The sequence below is a fragment of the Eupeodes corollae genome, chromosome 3 (genome assembly GCF_945859685.1).
Source record: "Eupeodes corollae chromosome 3, idEupCoro1.1, whole genome shotgun sequence".
NCBI classification, from domain to species: domain Eukaryota; kingdom Metazoa; phylum Arthropoda; class Insecta; order Diptera; family Syrphidae; genus Eupeodes; species Eupeodes corollae.
Window position 1 is genome coordinate 77,110,687 of NC_079149.1, and position 20,256 is coordinate 77,130,942.

A 20,256-nucleotide genomic window follows, 5' to 3' on the forward strand; every position below is an offset into this window, starting at 1 on the left:
TAGTCCTAATTCCTGAGAACGACAAGGAATCGACATATTCGGATCTTCGGCAACGCTTTGACTTACAGCACTTTGACTTTCAGTAGCTCGAGCGAAACAATGATGCACAGACCTTACAATATCTGTAACAAATCCAGTCTGTTCAAATTTCTCAAAATTTTACCAATTGCTTGCATAGTTGGTTATGAAAAATTCTTAAAGCATGAGATGTGGCTGTGGCAGAATCAAAATTTTTGTAGTAGGTTTTAACAATTTGTATGCTTTGTGCAATATTTAAGCGATCTATTTTTGTAAATGTCAGACTTTGAAGTGACAACAAAAATTGGTTTAACAACTTTCGAATATACTTTTGAAACCGCAAAAAGGGTAACCTGTTATAATATATAATTATAAGTGATGTCGTTTTTTATGAAACTTACCCTCCCGCCTATACGAGGGAAGATAGACCCTCCATCCTATGCATACCATGTTAAAAAATGCTTGTATTAAGTCCTTACACCAAAAGCCATTATTAAGTGCCTTGATTCTTACTTCAGAATACAAAATGTATATCCCTTTTGTTGGTATTTATGCAATCGGTGGTCAAGTTCCACGGAGCTTCATTCCTCTTTTTGTCGTAGATCCCATCTCAAAAAAACTACGTTTGCTACGTTAGGATAAGTATAAATATAATTATCAGCACAAACATCAACATCTAAAACAGAAACCCACATTCTTTAAATGGTTATACCGCAAAAAAAAATAAGATTGATTTTACCTATCACACGAACTTCTTATTTAATTGTCAGGGACTATAGAAATAAAAATAACAGCAAAGCAGAAATTCTTCATATCTCTGTTTTTATTTCGCGAACGATTGTCCTTTTTTTAATACGTACATTTGCATACTTGTGGTCTTGAAATGAAAGTCACTGGCGCAAAGAGTTCTCGTTTTAGCAAAAGCCGACTCAAGCTAAAGCAGTGCATTATTTTAAATGTCTTATCTGAATTTGTATCAATTTAACTTTTTACACAACTCTTTTAACTAATGAAAGTTTTTAACGTGACCTAGCGTATTTGTATGATTTTTTATGGGCATGGTGTGGTGGTACAGCATTCCACGCCACATCGTGGGTATCCACTTTGAATTTTTTTTTTGAAAATTATTTTTACCAAACTTTTTTCCTCACCTTCAGCCAATGCACTTTTTCAGGTAAGATGGCGGATGATTTTGTGAGCAGAAAATGGCAGCCCATAGCGTTGGGCCAAATACGTTTTTCTTTTATTGGGGCGTGAGGTCGAACGAATGCAATTTTGTCCAAATAATGTACCCATATTGTTTTGTGTCTTAGTCTATTGAATTGGAGTGGAAATGATGTTGTTTCGTCGTGCTAATAGTTGCTTGGTGAATGTTTATAAATTCAATACAAGACAGCTTTCGTGATTGTTGATTTACGAGCTCAAAATCATCTTCCCATCTTCAAAAAACATTTTCTGTAATTTTTTTTAAAGAAATACAGATTAAGAAGCATTTTGTTGCTTTTAATTTAGAGTTTATATCGTTTAAAATTATTAAACAGTCAACTCTTATTCTAAAACTCATTTTTAAAGGGACTTAGAAATTAAAATTTATTAAGAGTAGGTTTTTAATGTTTAATAATTCACGCCATAGTTCTCAGTTTAAAATAAGGTATCTGATAACTGATAATTTAAAAACATAACAATTAAAACATATAAAAACAATGACAATAATAAAAGTACTGGAATCAATAAAGGGCTTTGTCCATTTGCACTTCGGCCATATCTTCTATAATCGACATGTATTTTCGGTATATAGAAAACAGTTCTTAATAGTCGTTAAAAAGTTTTTAAAAGTCTTTGTGAAAAATGTGTTTGGTCGTTTTGTGGCACAATTACATGACCACGATTGTGTGTGTATGTATTTTCATTCCAAACATCCAGTACCAAAAAGTAGGCATTTTTTTGTAGTCATTTCTAAAGAACTTCAAATCCAAGCACTTAATAAAAAAAAGTTAAAATTTAAATTAAATTTATCATAATCAATGTTGCTTCTACAGATTTTCAGTTTGAATCATGCAGAAATGCAGTTGGACTAAAAAATAAAACTTCAAAATAAATATCTACATGTACATATTATGTACGTAATAAATAAAGTTTGGAATCAGTATCGATATTCTTAAAGCTATTTCAAATATTAAAACATTTGTGCTAGCTTAAATTCAAAATTCCAATATATACATTTATATTTCTATCAGTCCTTGAATTTTCAAAAAAATTAGATAAAGCGAAGCTTTACTGGAAGTCTTTATTAATGGAATAAATAGAATAACAAAACCACGTATTAAATTATTAAAAGAAGGAAAAGAAAACTTTTTTTGAAAAATCCTTGGGTATCGACAACCTTTAGGTTTGAGATCCCAAAAAGATTACAAATAAAATTGTACATTTTGATTTGAACAACACGTTTTGAGCTTCATATCAGATGGCTTTTTTTAAATCCCGAAAACTCTAGATTTAATTAGATGTATCATAATTTATTATTATGATACATCTAATAACTAAATTCGTCCTGTCACAGTGTAAGTTGCCATACTCCTCCAAAACGGCTTAACCAATTTCAATGAAGTAGGTCTGAAAAGTTTTTATCTAGTTTTATATTCCCTACTGCTATTGTATAATTGCATCAACATCGTACACGGTACAACGATCTTACGATAGTATTCAGTGACGCTATGTAGCATTGATTGATATTGTGATCTTTGCGTTATCATTGCCAACTTACCACTCAGTTATTTCAGTATGCATTCACCAAATCGAAATGCATCTGATTTAATAGACACTGATTGATTCTGTAGAAATGGCAGTGATTGTTGCTCGCAATCTCCCACTTATGAATGAAGAACAAAGAACCATTTTTTTAACCACATCATGCTCGCAGTTTCGACAGGACAAGGTGGATTCTTTTTTTGGATGTACCAGGTGAAATTGGCAAAACATTCCTTATTTCGCTAATTCTTGCTAAAATACGATCAAATAATGGTATTGCAACGGCTGTTGAAACTTCTGGCGGCAACTTTATTGAATGGAAGCAAAACAGCTCATTCAGTATTTAAACTGCCACTAAATATTCAAAATAAACCATAGAAGGTGTGCCCTATATAAAAAAAAATCATCCATGGGGTGGAACGTATGCTGATGAGATCGACGCGGGCTTAAAATAATCGCCACCGTGGCGTAATGTTGAAAAAGTGCAACTGAAATTAAATATGCGTGTTTTAATGCTTTAAGATCCATCTGCTGAAACATTCTCACAACAACTGTAAGTTATAAGCAACGGAAACGTTACTACATATAAAACTGGATGCATAAAATCACCAGTCCATTATTTATTCACAAGATGCTCTCATTGACCAGATATTTCCTGAGGTACAGAGACAATTTATAAATCATAAGTGCCTGTCAGAAAGATCAATTTTAGCAGCAAGAAATGTGAATGCCTATGAGTTAAATCTCAAGATAAAATATGTGTTACTATGAGACTTAGTGTCATGAAAATCTATCGACACAGTTTGTGGTGCCACCGAAGCTGTTTATTATCCAACTGAGTTTTTAAACCCATTGGATTTACCAGCTATCCCATCGCATTTAAACGGACTATTCTCCAGTGAAATAGAAAGTTGCATTCCTCCCCTTAAACAATTTAACCGTAATGCCCGCGCTTCTTGGAATGTCCATCAGTTTAACCTTTAGCCCAGCTTCGGCCGTTCTATAAAGTACAGAGATTCATTTTTTAGCCGTACTACGCGAATGTGGAACGCTTTGCCAGGCTTTATCTTTCCCTATCATTGCAATGTTTAGGAATTCAAAATCAATGTACACCGACACCTCCTATCCAACTCAACCCTCTTTTCCTAATTCTCACACTGTGTCTTTGGCATATTTAAGGTAAATACAACCCTTTTAGTATTAGCTAATTATAAAAAAAAAAATTACAACTGAAGGTTTGATCTCCGGTAATTTTGCTTTGTAGTTTGAACCCACCACGGTTCTGCAACGGCACGCGATTAATAATTAAAAACTTAATGAAAAATGTAATCGAAGCCATAATTCTACATGGCAAATTCAGAGGTGAAAATATATTATTACCGCGAACCCCTATTATACCAACAGATGTGCCAATTCCATTCAATTCAATTCAATTTGCAATGACTATCAATGAGTCTCAAGGCTTAGATTAGAGCACTTCATATTTTTCACACGGACAATTATACGTGACGTGCTCTCGAGTGGGCAAACCAACCAGTTTGTTTGTATTGGCATAAGATGGGATCACCACACATATTATACACTCTGTTGCATTAAGGGATTGATATTGTTTTTTTGTGTTGTATTGTCATAATTAGCGATTATATATATAATTTTAAAGAATTAATTTAATAAATTAAGAACATTTGTTTGGTGATTTGTTTGTTTTATATTTTGTCACCGTTCACAGTTCTCTATACCTCTCCCACTTATATACCACATCCTTGCACACTTACAATAAGTTAGTTATATATTTCTAGCATAATATTCCCTAGAAATTATTTACATGACAAAAAAAAAAACAACGTTTGTCGGGTTAGCTAGTTTAATATATAAATTTGAATTGTAAATAATTTGAGTGGATTATCAATTTTGGGTAAAGAGTAAGTTTAGGAAGTAAGAAATAAACTAAGATAGGTATCTACTTTTAACTAGCGTTAAGTTTCATTGAGCATTGAGTGAAATTGTTGATGTGATTGAATACCCTTGTTTTGTTGGAAAATCTATCCATAGTATAGTACGATTTTACACGAATAACAAAAACAATATCCATAGTATGAATGACACCGATAAAATTTAGAGTAGAATCTTACTATGGATGGGTTTTTGATCTAGATCTAGATTTCGTTCTCAAATGTTGGTACGATTGATATTGCATTTGTATTTTGATGGCTGTGTATGTTGCGTAGTTGTGCATTTGGAAATATGTGTGAGTTTTCCATTAGGGAAAGAAATCAATCTGTTACTGTTGATATTATTTAGTTTTGTTAATGAAAATGGACTAACTGGGCTTATTTTGTAAGAGAAAACAATAGAAAAGATAATTAAGTTTTGCTTTCTTTCCACCAAAGGTTTTCCTCAGTTTAGATTAAATAAATCTTTTTGGTATTTCTACCGCACAAGAAGATTTAAAAATGATTAAGTATAACAGCACTTTCTAAAATGCAAATGGTGTTTCGATGTTTTCGATGTATGAAGTGAAAGTGAGAGTTTGATTCGTGTTAAACAATGAAGAACTGATTAGTTCAGCACCAAATAAGAATATGCTACCTACTCCATGTCCATTTTTTTTTCGAACTTTGATTAAAACAAAACTATATTTTTGCATGCAAATTATCTGTTAAACCAACTACTCCACACATGTTTTTCTTCTCAAAATTTGACTCGACTCCGATTTCCCACGGAAATTAAGTCAAATCAAGCTCATTTCAACTCGATTCAGGTATATAAACAATTGAGGCGATCTACAAACTCGCTTCAACACCACATATGAATGTAGTAGTCTACGAACAAACCACCTCCTTGAAGAAATTCTTAAATTAACTTTTTTTACAGAATCTCAATTTCCAGATGTTTTCTTACCATTTCTTCTTGAAAATTGTCCATTTTATTAGTTTTAATTAATTTTCAATTAATTTAAAAATTAGATTTTCCCAAAACATTGTTCTATTTGTGTGTTTTATTTCGACAGATCTTCTTTCAGTTGCAAAAATTTTTGAATAAAAAAATCTGGCTACTGCGGATCGTTTTGTTGGCAATTTCTCACTGTACTATATATGAAATACCAAAAAAAACGCACTTAGTTTGGGTTGTGACTGAAAAAATTGTGAGTTAGTTACTGAGTTATAGTCTACATTTCATAAATATGTATAATTCAAATAATTATTTGAATAGTGTTATATTTCATGTTTTATAGTAATGGCATACTCGCGAACGTATGGACGTACGTAAACACGCGCACACAGACATCTCTCTAAAAAACTTTGATTTATAGATTCTAGTGACCTTGAAACGTCGAGAAATGTCAATATTTTCATTTCGGCAAATCGGATCTACGCATCATGTAATTTAAATAAAAGTCCAATTTTTGTCACCTATCATCGCAAGGCGCAAAAGAACGTTTTTAAGCATAGTTGCAGCGCGCTGTACAAACAATTGTTTTTATAATGGTCTGTGACCCCTCCTTGACTAAGAGTCCGGAACCACCCTTGGTTGGTTAAAACTAAATACCCATAATTCAGACTCAAAACCAGGATGTGACATTGCCAAAAGACTTATTCTATACATTTCATGAATAAATCCAGCTTCTGGCACTTAAATAATAAAACCAGTTGAAGTCGATGCATGAAATCAATTTTAACATTATAACATTATGTATGTATATATTACATACTACCCTTTTCTAGAATAGGTATTGTAACTAATAAAAATAATACCTTCTAAGACTGAAACTTTTTTCATTTTTCATACATTATTAAAGGTTGCACTTACCTTTCTCACATTATTAACGAAGTAAGTATTTTGGGTGATACCATAATATTTATATTAAATTCATAAAATAATCACCAAGCTTACCAAGAGTAGATACTCTCTGAAACATGTATACAAATATATATAAATAATGGCACTATCGAGCATGTGACTCCAATGTAGGGAGATTCTCTCTTCTCTTAATTTTAGTGCTTTATCCGAAACTTTCCGAGAGCTTTTGTTTCAAACTTAAATCATATGACAAAAAAGACTTAAGCAATAAATTTTTAGGGATTTCATCTAATTGTATTACTTCCATCTTTCTGAAACATAAACAATTCCTATTTCTTGTGTGAATTTCTTTTCCGGACGTACAGATTTATTTATGTGTATAGGTATAAGTACTAGAACAAAAATATATTAAATAAATGCATACATACGAGTAATGCTCATAGAAGAAAAGTGTTCGCAATATTTAAATATCAAGAAATTAGCGAAAGAAAAAAATATCATCTTTTAAAGTTTTTTCTTAATTTATTTAAAATTTGAAAAATGTTAGGTGCGTTGATCTTCAAGTGAATGATATTGCATTTTACAAGAGTTTATAAAAATAAACTACAAACAAACTGTAATAAATTAGTTTAAATGTATTAATATAAGAGATGATGTCTAATTTTTCGCGTAAAAGGAAACCAGTTGATATTAAAGCTCTAGATAGTCTTAGTAAAGGTGATTACTGAAACGGTCGTCTGCCCGTAGGCAGTCCTAGTGCAAAAAAAAAGTGCATCAAAAGTACAATTTTTCCGAGAATTGCAATGGTCATTCCCTATTTATCACATTGTTTCTTGACGCCTACGGCTCACTGATTTTGAATATGGTTTCGACACACGTGTAGCAGGCAGCATTAATTGTCCTATGTTACCGAAAATTAGATTTTTTGGCTATTTACGACGTTTAAGAAACGACTTGAAATTGGTCTAATCCGAAAGTCATTGATTCCTTAATTGCGAATTTGTATGAGAGAGAAGTCTGGTGCAGCATTTTCTGGAAGACGTTGCCTACGAGTAACATGTGCTTTGTTGGAGCACTTAAGATTGGTCGCATTGAATATGTACATGACAGATCTGTAAGTGGCCTCATTCTCCTCACAAACAAATCTTCAATGAACAAATATAGTCTGATACTAATAACTTTAAATCCCGTCTGTCGATTTGTCTTGCTTAAAACTTTAAAAAAATATGCACAACAATATTTTTTGTGAGATAAATAATTTGAACTTAATATCTTTCTTTGTTCTCCTAATAGTCGATAATGATTTCTTAAAAATGTTGTTAGATGCATTTTAAAAAAAAAAACAAAATTGTTAAAATGTACCTATTAAATTTTGTATATGATAAAACAGTTTGATTTAAAAATCTATTTTTGTTAAGTAGATTTTTAGTCGAGAACAAATTTTAGTAACATTGCTTGGTAGTTTTTATTTCTTATATAAACCCTAGCTCAACCGACAAAAGTTTTTTTATTTTGCAAGACATAAATAACTTATTGTAAGTGTGGTATGTAAGTGGGAGGGGTATATAGCACTGTTAAAGGTGACAAATTATTAAAATAACAAATCACGATACTATTTTTTTTAATTCATTAAAATTATTTTTTTTAAATTATATACATATCTCTAATTATGACAATACTACAAAAAAAACAATATCAATCCCTTAATGCAACAGAGTGTACAGTATTCGTTGTGAGTCCATCTCTTGCCAATATATCACCTCGGAATTTGCCATTTAGAATAATGGCTTCGATAAAATTTTTCATTAAGTTTTTAATAACTAATCGCGTGCCGTTGCACAACCGTGATGAGTTCAAATTACGAAACAAAATTACCGGAGATCCAACCTTCAGTTGTAAATTATGCGGTGGCATGCCTGGTAAATGAGTTCAAAAACTCAGTTGGATAATTGACAGCTTCGGTAGCATCACAAACGGCTCCCTGAAATTACGCCATAGGAAATTACGCCAAAAACTGTTTTGGAAAAAAAGCCCAAACAATTTTGGCGTAAAAAAAAAAGGAAAAGGCGCCCAAAAACAACAAGGAAAATACACCAAAAAGTGTGGAAATTACGCCAAACTTTTGGAAAAAGAGCCAAAATACTAAAATGGAAAAAACGCCAAAAAAAATAAGAACTTTTTGGTGTAATTTCCAAATTAGTATTGGAAATTAAGCCTTTAAAGAATGAACAGAGCTTTTTCTGGCTTAATTTCCAAAATTAATTTGGAATTAAAGCCCAAAAAGTCTATAAAAGAATCTGAACGTACGACGTAACATGGAGCGACGCGGTGCAACCCGCGTGGCGCGGCGAACGCGACGCGTACGCTCTGCCTCCCCCGCCGTTGATTATATCATAGGTACTTGTGCATTTGTTTTGTAGAACACATTTTCTTATAACTTTGTTTATTTCAATTTGTCAATTTTTGTATAGGTATTAAATGTAAACCTGAAGGACATCTGCCACATTTTCCCGGCAACACGGACATTGGTCAACGAAGTTCTTTGCTTTTACACACAATCCATCACTTTTTACTTTCATTTTAGCACCACAATTGTTAATATAACAAATGTAAAGAACATTTTTTTTATACACACATTTTTTTTTGTGTATTTGTTTTTGTTCTGTTACGTACAAAAGTTTGCTATTTTTTTGTTTACCACTTATAATTTCATAATCAAAACTTTCCATTTTGTCCATCGCTTTATCAAAATGCTCTTCTACTAACGGTAGGGAAACAACAAACTATCAATCACTACTGATCACGTTAAAAAATTTAACAAAATATGCTCTTCAAAATTCGTGAAAAACATGTAAAATACTGTTATTTGCCGTTATATAATTTTGTATACTATATGAATACATTCGACAAACATGTACTTTTTTGTTTTTGATTTGGAAGAACGAACGGTTAATTTTCTGGCTTTTTTTCCTTATTTGATTAGGAAAAAAAGCCAAAAAGTTTGTTTTGTGGCGTTTTTTGCTTTAAGATTTGAAAAACAAACTAAAAAGTTTATTTTTGGTCGTTTTTTCCTTTTTTGTTTGGAAAAAAAGTCCAAAAGCAAATTTTTAGCGTTTTTTCCAAACAAAAATTGTTTTTTCTTTTTTCATTATTTTAAAAGGAAAAAACGCCAAGAAATTTTCGGAAAAAATAGCCAAAAAATCCGGAATTAACACCAAATTCTTTGGGTTCTTTTTCCTAGGAAAAAAAGCCAAAAAATTGTATGGAGAATTGTTGGCGTTTTTTCCATTTTATTTTTTTGGCGTAATTTCCTATGGCGTAATTTCAGGGAGCCTCACAAACTGTATCAGTAGATTTGTATGACACAAAGTCTCCTGGTAACAAATATTGTGTCTTGAGATTTAATTCGTTGACATCCACATTTTTTGTTGCTAAAATTGCCGGCCTTATGACTTGTATATTGTATGAGTACATCGGGAAATGTCTGATCAATCAATGAGAGCATCTTGTAAATTATAATCGTGCAGAAATCGATCGATAATTGTAGCAAATTTTTCGTGGTCTATATCTAACAGTTGTTTTAAGAACGTTTCAGCAGATGGTTCGTTGGAGCATCTAAACACACATTTTCTTTCAGTTTTACCACCTGGTACATCCAAAAAAAGAATCCACCTTGTCCTGCCGAAACTGTGAGCATGATGTGGTTTCCAAAATTTCTTTGTTCTTCATTCATTAGTGGGAGATTGCGAGCAACAATCGCTGCTATTTCTACAGTGTTTGTAGTTAACGATTCAATACAGTCTCTATTAAATCATATGCATTTCGATTTGGTGAATGCATACTGAAATAACTGAGCGATAAGTTGGCAATGATAACGCAAAGATAAAAACCTATTCTCAGACCTCCCGAATGTATAGGCAAAATTTCATTGAAATTGGTTAAGACGTTTCGGAGGAGTATGGCAACTAACACTGTATATACAATTTGATGTATAAGATATTTTTTTAAGAAAATTTAGAACATAATGAAATCATTTTGAAGTATCAATAACTTAATTTAATCACGAGATATCGAGAATCAAACATCATTTTTATGCCAATTTTGCATATTATTCTTTTTAGATTTAAATTTTTTATGAAAAAATTGACTATTGGATTTGTATACAATTTTTACTGAATACTGAAAACAATATTTTTTATAAGATAGAATACAGAAGTAGTTTGGAGCTAATATCTTACATTTTTGAAAAGATATTTGATAAGAAAATCTGTTTTTAACAAGTTTTAGTCATGTTTTTTTTAGGTTTTTTTTTGTAAACAAGTTTGATGTTTCTCAAAATTTTACTGAATGTTGAGAACAATACTTTTCATAAGATGACAATAGTTTAAAGCCAAAATCTTAAAAAGATATTTGAGTCATTTGAAAAATGTTTACCAACTTTTTGTTATGTTCTTTCCATGTTTTTAGTTTTTGTAAAAAAAAGGTTTATTTCCCAAAATCTTACTGAATGTTAAAAACTATATTTTTTATGAAATGAAATTAGTTTTAAGTCAAAAATCAATTTTGAACAACTTTTAGTTATGTTTTTTTTTTGTTTTAGGTTTTATTTTTGTAAGAAAATACTGTCGATTCGATGTTTTTCAAAATCTTACCAGGTGCCAAAAACGTTATTCTTCGGAACATACAATTATTTTGGAGATAAAATCATTTGTCGTTCGTAAAATATTCGAGTTGACTTTAATTTTTTATCAGTTTTTTTGTTTATTTATAAAATTGATTTTTTTTTCAAAATTACATAATAAAATGATAATATATTTTATAATATGCAATTTATTTCCAGTCGCTAGCGATATTATCCGTGTTTTGTTGGGAAATCTATCCATAGTAAAGAAGGATTTTACACGAATAAACAAAAACAATATCCATAGTGAGAATAACACCGATAATGTTTTGCTATGTTTCCAAAAACGGTTTATCTCAGTTTAGAATAGATAAATCTCAGCTCGATTCAGGTATATAAAGAATTGAGGCGAGCTTCAAGCTCGCTTCAACACCACATGTTAATGTAGTAGTCTACGAACAAACCCCCTTTTTGAAGTTTTTTATTATTATTTTGACAGATCTTTTTTCAGTTGTACCAATTTTTAAATACAAAAATCTGGGCACTGCGGATCGTTTTGTTTGGAATTTCTCACTTTCCTATATATGAAATGCGAACAAAACGCACGTATTGGTAGCAAAATGTTTTTTCCAAATTGTAATGGTAAAAAAACCACCCACTCCTTTTGAGATTCTTTTCTGCATCTTTCTGCATTATTATCGGTGTAACAAAAATTAATTTGAAGTCGATATCCCTACTGGTTCTTCAGATATGAATAAAAAAAACTTCCTGACACAGAGACACCAACTTTAAATTCTTTTATTTATGTACTAGTGACCTTGAAGCGTCGAGAAATTTCAATTCGACAATTCGGACCAATTACAATAACTTCCTCGGATGTTAATTTATCGCAATCGAAACAATGGTTACAAGGGTATAAACATATTTTAAAAAATAATATTGCTACCCCGATTGAATAGTTGGGGATTATGATGGAACCACTTCTGTCTTATGTTAACAGAAATATATTTAATTCAATACAATTTAAGATATATAAACATATGTTGAACAGCCGCGATTTAATTTAAATATCTGTTAGTTATAATTTCATTTTAAGCAGTTCAATACAATTGATAAAAAACTATGAAACATTCGCGACTTATATCGCGATATTCTGTGGCTTGGTTAAACTACTGCTAATTTAACTTTAATTTGTTCGTATGGACAAAAGTATTAAATTATCTGGCATCAAAAACTATTTTAAAACTCACCAATAAATCTCGTAAATTAAACCAAAACGCGTCAACACAGAGGGTTTGTATTCCCAATATTACATTTTAACTTTTGACCGTCGTGAATGGCATTCTCAAGTGATTTCACAAATGTCTGAAAACACCAAAAAATGCTCTAAAACCAGTAGTGTTAGACTCCTATTGGTTTTTAGCCGTCACGAAAGGCCATTTCCAAGTCCACTGTTATTAAATATGTTAGTGGCTCATCTAATTGAGGAGATAAATAACCATTTGTACGTTTGTTGTCTATACTTTGGAAGGCCTGTAGTCGTTGAGAAAACCATGCTTTTGTACCCGGTTACTAAGCTCATAATGTTTTCTTAACTCCGACTCTATCTTCACTATAGAACTTAATTACAACCCAACGAAATAACTATTCTTTTCCCTACAAAATCGCGTTCTACAAGCACAATGTAAATCTTAATTTCATAGAACATGGCTAAATTTGTAATTATGTAAAACTTACGCAGTTCTACTAAAATTGCGTTCATAAATATAAACATAGACCAAAGTTTCTGTTTGAGCATGGCAATATTTGTGATCATAAAAGTAAAATGACAGTGAATTTGACGACGAGTTGCTGACTTTGAATGAAAATGGGAGGAGAGTGAGAGTAGTTTTTTTGTATTCTTAAAACATAATTTGAAGACATGTTTATTACCTTCCAAATAACAACAAATTTTATTTAATCCACCAATAATCGACCGATTGAATTAAAGTAAGTTATTTTAGAGGTCATATAAATGACGCTGATTAATTATCAGCTCAATGAAAGAAAACGTCTTATTAACCCGTAGTATGGCTTTCGTAGCAATAGGTATACCGGTAATTAGATGGTTTATCTAATCCAACAGTTGACCAAATCTTTCAATACACGTAGTGGATGGGTTTAAGTCGGAAAACAGCAAAGTAAATGCTGGTGTTCCCGGGGCTCTTTTCTGTACCTTCAAAACACTCTTTCTCATTTTTATTTGAGACATAAGGAACTACATACGTATATGGCAAATATTGCATTCGTACAAAATTCAAGCTCGAGATTTTAATATAACATGACATAGCAATGGTAGAAAAGTCGAAAAAAGTGGGTCCCTCGATTTCGTCTATCCACCTGTCTGTCCTCGGCCATGCAATAAATTAAGGAATTTTAACCACTGAAGGAAGACTCACCTTAATCATTATTCTATGTGCTGTATTTTTTGAAGTAAGTAATTATTTGTAAAAATGTGTGATAATAATTAGTAGAAAGATTAAGCTGGACATTAAATTTCATTTGATACAAGTCTCATAGCTAGCCCACGATCCATAGAAAAAAGGGGCATCTTCTTCGTTTATCTCACACAAAATATTGTTGTTAATATTTTGTTAACTTTTCAGAAAAATCGACAGAGGGATAAGAATGGAAGGCTATGACTGTTGGTTGCATACTAGCGTCTTTTTTTAAATATTGTTTTTAGTGAAAAATTATTTAAAATTTTTTGATTTGGTATATTGCTGAGAGACTTTTGAGTAATAATAATTACTATAAATTAAGGAAAAATTAAATTTTCCATTACTGTTACGTACTTAATTGCTTGCTGCAATTCTAATTCTTTTGAATGCTTTTTTAGTTTCTTTGTTCATACAAATATATGAATAATTAAATGAAGATACATATTTATGTATATGCATTGTTTTAAGGGTTTATTTTAAGAGCACAGTTACACTTTGTTGGTCACATAAATCCGCGCTCTCTGATAATAAATATTCAACACTTATTGCTGTTCAGAAGTTTTAACAAAGAACAATAACTTAAGAAACATAATAACTTAATTCGTTTTACGAAATAGAGGATATACCTATTGTTAAAACTACACACTCTTGTTATTTCATTTAATCTCAATACAATTTAAACGTGTCGGAAACAAATATTCATATTCTTTTTGAAAGAGAAAAACAATCTGGTTTGGCCTTGGAACCGAAACGTATGTATATAGCCAATACATCATGCTCTGACTAAAGCAACGCGCGCCGCGCCGCCGCCCCGCTTAGCCTTATAAATTTAAATAATAATACTTAAATGGAAATTACATTATGTATACTGCTTACCTACCTTAAGGTCTACTTCAAAAATATCCAAGTATTATTTTTTCACATTTATTGGCGAATTTTGGTTCAACTAAAATATATGTTTTGCACGAGTTATCTAAGCATTCACTTTTTCTATATATTTGTGTACTATTCTTAAGTACAAATAAATAGCCTTCAGTTATGTTCCCCGGTACTAATGGTTTACTTGTTTATATCAACGACTTAAATTTATCCGACGGCAAATGTAACAATGAAATTCCAGCGGATAAATTCGCGCAGAACATGTAGCCAGTTAAAAGAAGCTTTGATATCTGAATGTAAATAATATCGACTTATGAATTTGACTAAATTAACTTGATGTTGATTTGGAAACTTTGTCGGAGTTAGTAGGTGTCATTTGCAACAGGTTTTACAAATTTATAATGCGAACGAATAGGTTGTATGAAATTGACCATATTTGTGTATGAACAGATTATGATTATTAATTATAAATGAAAAATAATTCACCTTTTTTATTAATTTTATTTCATATAAGCAAACATAATAACTTAATTAGCCTTATTTTATCGAGAGAGATTATCTTTCTCAAAATTGATTATTCTCTATACAAACACAGTGTGAGTGTGATTTTATTCATCAGTAATATTTTATGACTTGATATTCTTAGAACATATAATTGTACTGTTAGTGTCTACCTTTAAATTTGATACCATTATTGGAGATTCAAGAGAAGGCTTTTTTGTTGTACTCTGACGCATTTTAACAATATATATGTGGTGTTAGTACAAATGATATATTGGACTTCATTTAGGCTCGTTAATTTTGCATTTTGTTAATGTACTTACCAATAATGAGAAGAAAAGTCAATAATGAAACCCTGAATCTTAGAACTCACTATTGGATTATTAGTTCTCCAGCAGCGTGATGCATGTGGAAATAATCATTTGTAATACCCCGGTTGCTGGCGTCACTTTTTGATATAACATAATTATGAGGGAAGATTTCCATTTTTTACTTGCGACATAAAAAATTTCTAACTCGGGGTTTAAACAAACGTGGCTGGCATTACGATGGTAGAGACGTCGAAACCCCAAATGTAATAATAAGCTCTAAATATTCTTAAACCAAAAATATTTTTAAACTTAATTTAAAAAATTTTATATACATATATACAAAATCATTTAAAGAATGATGATATTAATGATTTTCAAATAAAAATTTTGAAAAATTATGATTTTTTTTGAGAAATCAAAAGCCGTTTAAATTTTTGAAAACAAACTTTTTGTTTGAACCTTAAATACAAAAAATATTTTTAAACAGACTCTTTGAATGCATAAGCAAGTTCGTACGTCCCTGTTTTGCATTTTATTTATCTAACTTCGCTAAGAAATAAAATTGTTTTCTGTTTTAAAAGAACCGAGGCTGCATTTCATTGATGAGATATTACCAACAATCTATAGTCCATTATTCAAACTATTAAAAAAAACATTTTTGTCACCGAAAGGTCGTAAGCGGAAGTTTAGGCAGAATAAAAGGTATGTTTTTTTGGCATAACCTTAGGATTCGAAAAACAAAAAAGTTTCGGCTGGTTCTCAAACACAACTAACAAAAGTGAATTGTGTGTTGCAATAAAAAAAGAAGCAACACACAATTTTTAAATACATGTGTTGTTGGTTCAAATTTAAGTTTTTTTTTTTTAAATAAGGATTGAGTTCGTAACTGTGAAAATTTCACAGTACTACGAACATTAAATTTTATTATGTTGCTGAATTTGGAAGAAAATGACAGAGGAGCAAATATGAGTATTTTTTAATTAAATTTGTTTTGTTTTCGTGAAATACGAAATTAATTATTTTTATTTCACACGACTGAGTAGCAATTGTAATGAATACTACTATGTAACTCGATTCTGCAATGAAATTGCTCGAATTCCAAAAATTGGTACTATGTATCTATTTGACTACTTTCGAACCAACGAGAATCGAATCTTTCTAGGGAGTGCCAAATATATTTTTGTGAGCTTTCGAATAAACGAGGAACTTATATTTACTCTACATCAAATGTGTTGGCGAACGAAGTTTTTTTTTGTCAAAGTGTAAGTAAAATATTTGAATATGAGTTCCATCTACCACCACAATTACACCGGGAATTCGTGATTTTTGCCAAAAATAGTATTTGGACTTTCGTTTCTCTTCTTCATTCATTTTAAAATTCATCATCAGCGGGCACATGACTCTTTCGATTGAAGTCAAAACTTCTCAAGTATTTTTGACACGTTTGTTGTGCAATCAAAGCGTTCTTGTCACTACCGATTTGGTAACCTATTGTTGCCGAAAAATGCATCTTCTAACTTTATGATAATCGGAACATCATTTTGTTGATGATATGGTGTTAAGATCATGAATCCGTCTTTAGAAAGACTATAGCTCTTAACAAAAGTTAATATTTTTCATTAAGAATGGGTTCAAATAATCTACCGTATATATTTGCACAAACCTATGCTCACAAAGCTCCATTTTTTTGGTATTATCTCTTATTCTTCTTCTGCGTTCAATTTGCTCTTACGGTACTTCATTTCTTTGCAAATTGAACCAAATTCCGCCGGTGTCCATTTTTTCAATAATTATTCTTGTCAATAATGTGATGTTTTTTTTTTTTTTTTTGTTCTTAAAAATTTCACACAACTCGATACTCGTTCGAAAGTACACATTTTTTTGAAAACAAGTTGGTATAACCGGCGTCCGATTCTACTTTCATACGTAGTACGATTTGAAAGTAGAATCGGAAATGAGTTTCGAATAGAATCAAAAGTAGAATCGTGTTAAATATAGTAGGGCCCCTGGGCTTCTTTAAATAATCTTCAAACGCCATTCCAAAATTTCTCCATAGTTTTAAGGGAATTTTTAGTTTTTCGAATATGCCTCATTCATATCGTTCCAAAGGTTCTCATATGCAAAAACATTTTCTTTCTATCATAAATACATACGTATATGCTACAAATCAAATCAAAAGCTTCTATCAAATAATTTGTATTTCTTATTTTGTCATCCTTTTCTGTTATGAACTTATTATAAACAAAATATGATAACTTAAGGGATGCACTTGTAATTTTGTTCGTAAATGTATTTGAGCATATTTAAGGCGGTACATATTCAGCAGAACCTGCAATTAAGAAGTCAACCAATTAACATAATGGGAAACTGAAATTACAAAAAAAATTGGTATTAATCCCTATTTTTAAATTTTAAGGAAAAACATTTTTTATATTGTATTAGAATTTAATAATCCGAAGAACAAAAGGGAACAAACTCAACTTTTGTAACCAACAAAAAAGGATTCTTTTCAAGGAAAATCCATTTTTTTTATTTTAAATGTTTGTATAACTTATGTATGTACATACTTGTACATTATGTATATGTTATGTACATATGTTACATTTTTTAATTTTGTATTTGAAATAGAATGCAAAAAAGTATAAGTTTAATTTATTGCTTGATGTCCAGTTATGTACAATTGTACATCATCTTCTAGGATTTGCTTAGTTCTGGTATGCAGAACAAATCTTCCTCATCCGAGTGCAAGAGAACACTTGGTTGAAATATTTTCATCATAAAAATCATCATCGTGTTGAAGTTATATTTATTATTATAATTAATTCATTTTTCAATGAAAAGATGTGACAGATTCTGAGTAACGACTTCACTGACTGCAAGGATTTGCCTTGTACTTTCAAAAATTCTTGCATTGCATTTAGAAGTCCATGAAGACAGATGGTCTAGTTTATCTTACTTTACATCCCGAGCTGTAGAACTACAACATGCAATTATGGATACTGATACATGCGGTTGGATACTACTTTCTATATAATTCGCTTATTAGCTGAACTTGGTTTGTCGACGTAGCACAAGTCTTCTGACGTGCACTTATAATCAGCTTAAGAAATTCCAAGCTATCAAGCATCAAGGGTCAGTCTATACAAAAGCTACGCAATCACAGCTACAATATAAAGCATGTGGAAGAATACGGGTTGATAAAATATTTTTGATTTAATGCGTTTACCTACAGTAATATCCAAGCAGAGCATCCAACATATTAACTCCCCCTATATTCCGATTGTATGTCAACACTTGGAATCAGGCTCTTCTTTTATGTTGTAAGTATTTCAAATTTACGGTTTTCCATAGATGTAAACTGTGATTTTTAAAAGCTATAAGAAAGTTAATAAAAAAACACATACAATTCAGAAAAATGCATGAAATCTTTAATTAAATACTTGGAAAATACTACTAATGTCTCTTGGATCCTTATTTGTTGTATAAAACTCAAATTTTCAGTAGAAACCAACATGACATTAATTTATTTGTGATAGGCGTTTCACACCAAACCCAAAACCAGGTTTTCGTGAAACTATCGGTTTTGGTCGAAAGTCTACATATAAAACACAAGTTTTCGTTTTCAACCCGTTTTTAATAAAACACGTGAAAAAATATTAGGACTGAAAAGATGGCTGCTGTCAAAAGGAATATTTCACTTTGATATTTTGAATGTTATTGAATTTAAATAAACCTTGATTTTGTTTTGGAGGACAACCGTCGTTTGTTTTAAATAAATATTAAATTAAAATGTACAACATTTGTATATATGTATGTTCATGTGTTAAATTTCCGAGATATCAATAGATACGTTTCCGGGTTTTGTTGACTCCAACAAATACTCTTCAACCCAATACGAAGATGATGGTGATACTCCTCCCATTGAATTTGTATGTAGAAGACATACACATTTTTAATGAACATTTTTCAACAAAGAATACAAAAACACTATTTTTGGGTTTGCAGACCTATTTGATAAAATTTTCAAGTGGGAAAGAGAATTGCTCAAATATATATCTGTGAAGCATTCAAAATCGCCAAGAATGATACTATTCATACACTTTGTCTGGCGCCTGCTTGTTCATTAAGCCTGAAAAAATCATTCCGGTTGATGTATTCATCAGTCTATGAAGGTTTTGTAATACCGATATCGACAGCTTCAGAAGCTCAAGAAAACGTGGATTTTTCTGATCATTTAGATATTTCTGCTTCCATTTCATTTTTTTTTTGTGGAGCGGGTCGAAATGCTGTATTTTAAAATACTGTATGGTTAATATTCTGTATTATACTGTTTAATACTGTATGGTTAATAAACTGTATTTCTGTATTTCAAAATGCTTCTTCTTAAAATGCTATATGAACAAGACATTATCTAAAAATACTGTATGCAAATTTCCAGTCTTAAACTTCCATTATAGAGAACAAAAAAAGCAGAACTCGATTTCCGTATGTACATTATATCAAAAGTATTGATTTTCGTCTCAAATATCTTTTTAAAACTTTGAGATATTGCCTTTAATTTACTTTTATCTTTCAAAAAATATTGTTGTCAACATTCAGTAACATTTTGAAAAAAATCTAATTGACAGTTTTTTTTACAAAAAATTGAAAACCGAAAAAAAATTACGAAAAAAAAATGATTTTCGATTCAAATTTCTTTTCAAAAATTTTATATAATATCTTTTGACTAATTTTTACTTATAAGAAATATTGTTTTCAACATTATGACAAATTTTGAAAAAAATCGAATTGACAGTTTTTTTACAAAAAATAAAAACCTAAAAAAAATGTATAAAAGTTGGTAAAAATTGGTTTTCGACTCAAATATCTTTTCAAAAATTTGAAATATTGGCTTCAA

General features: G+C 30.8%; 1 protein-coding gene across 2 annotated transcripts in view; it reads right to left on the reverse strand.

Moving 5' to 3' along the window:
- LOC129950027 (UNC93-like protein) overlaps nucleotides 1-14,843 on the reverse strand; it is a 64,475-nt gene extending 49,632 nt beyond the window's left edge. Inside the window, exon 1 of one of the 2 annotated variants that reach the window (XM_056061789.1) lies at nucleotides 14,549-14,843. The gene's annotated coding sequence lies outside the window, so the exon portion shown is untranslated. Of the gene's footprint in view, nucleotides 1-14,544 lie in introns of both variants that reach the window. The other variant, XM_056061790.1, reaches the window with a different exon arrangement.
- Nucleotides 14,844-20,256: the final 5,413 nt, after the last annotated feature.